The 1628-nt window shown below is 39.3% G+C and overlaps 1 pseudogene across 1 annotated transcript; it reads right to left on the bottom strand.

The window, feature by feature from the left end:
• Positions 1 to 723: 723 nt before the first annotated feature.
• Positions 724 to 1183, bottom strand: Ndufb4l4 (NADH:ubiquinone oxidoreductase subunit B4 like 4; annotated as a pseudogene). The gene has a single exon (XR_015646544.1). The product of XR_015646544.1 is annotated as an NADH:ubiquinone oxidoreductase subunit B4 like 4 (transcript).
• Positions 1184 to 1628: the final 445 nt, after the last annotated feature.

Raw genomic sequence — 1628 nt, forward strand, 5'->3', positions numbered from 1 at the left:
AGTTTGGGTATGTTGTACCTTCATTTTCATTAAATTCTAAGAACTCTTTAATTTCTTTCTTTATTTCTTCTTTGACCAGGTTATCATTGAGTAGAGCATTGTTCAATTTCCATGTACATGTGGGCGTTCTTCCCTTATTGTTGAAGACCAGCTTTAACTGGTGGTGGTCTGATAGGACGCATGGGATTATTTCTATTTTTCTGTATCTGTAGAGGCCTGTTTTATGACCAATTATATGGTCAATTTTGGAAAAAACTACCATAAGGTGGTGAGAAGAAGGTATATCCTTTTGTTTTAGGATAGAATGTTCTATAAATATCTGTTAAGTCCATTTAGTTCATGACGTCTCTTAATCTGTCTATGTCTCTGTTTAATTTCTGTTTCCATGATCTGTCCGTTGATAAGAGTGGGGTGTTGAAATCTCCTACTATTATTGTGTAAGGTGCAATGTGTGCTTTGAGCTTTAGTAAGGTTTCTTTTGAGAGTTCATCTTGGTGGATTTTTCCTTTGAGGAATATGAAGTGTCCTTCCTTATCTTTTTTGATGACTTTTAGTTGAAAATTGATTTTATTCGATATTAGAATGGCTACTCCAGCTTGCTTCTTTCGACCATTTGCTTGGAAAGTTGTTTTTCAGCCTTTCACTCTGAGGTAGTGTCTGTCTTTGTCTCTGAGGTTTGTTTCCTGTAGGCAGCAGAATGCAGTTTTCACTATCCTGGGATTCTTTTTTTTTTCTGATTAATAGGAGATTTATTGATGCAAGAACAGAAGCATCCTTGCCGAACTTAGTAGGAGATGCTAAATTTTCTGTCCAGTTTTCCTTCCTGGATAAGTCTTTCCTTTTTGTCCCTGTCTGTTTTGATAACGTAATACCAGAAGATGAGAGGCCCTAAACCTGCCACTGCTCCTAAAAGTGAGTTCTTGGGAGTGGGTCTGAAATTAGGATAAACATTTGCTGATCTTGCATAGGTCCAACGAATCAAGGCAGGATCCTCGATGTGCGTTTGGCGTTTGGGGTCGTTGTACTGAAGCAGATACTCCCGTTTAAGCCAGGCCCTTATGCTCATGCACTCGACCTGCGCCTTTCGGGTCTCCGGAGACACGTCATACTCCACAGAGTCGAGGGTACTGGGGAGAGCGGCCAGGGGTGCAGGCTTATACTTGGAAAACGACATCTTGGCTCATCTTGGCGAACATTTGCGCCTGCGTGGATATAAGGGCTGCCCTCTATCCTGGGATTCTTAATATTCCAATGAATATGCAAATTGCTATTCTTACTCTATGAAGAACTGAGTTGGAATTTTGATGGGGATTGCACTGAATTTGTTGAGTACTTTCGTCAAGATGGCAATTTTTCCTCTATTAATTCTGCCAACCCATGAGCATGGGAGATTTTTCCATCTTCTGAGATCTTCTTCAATTTCTTTCTTCAGAGACTTTAAGTTATTGTCATACAGATTTTTCACTTGCTTGCTTAGAGTCACACCAATGTACTTTTTATTATTTGTGACTATTGTAAAGGGTTTCATTTCCCTAATTTCATTCTCAGCCTGTTCATCATTTGAGAAGAAGAAGGCTACTGGTTTGCTTGAGTTAATTTTATATCCGTCCACTTTACTGAAGTCGTTT

The sequence above is a fragment of the Rattus norvegicus genome, chromosome X (genome assembly GCF_021556685.1).
Source record: "Rattus norvegicus strain SHRSP/BbbUtx chromosome X, alternate assembly SHRSP_T2T, whole genome shotgun sequence".
Taxonomy (NCBI): domain Eukaryota; kingdom Metazoa; phylum Chordata; class Mammalia; order Rodentia; family Muridae; genus Rattus; species Rattus norvegicus.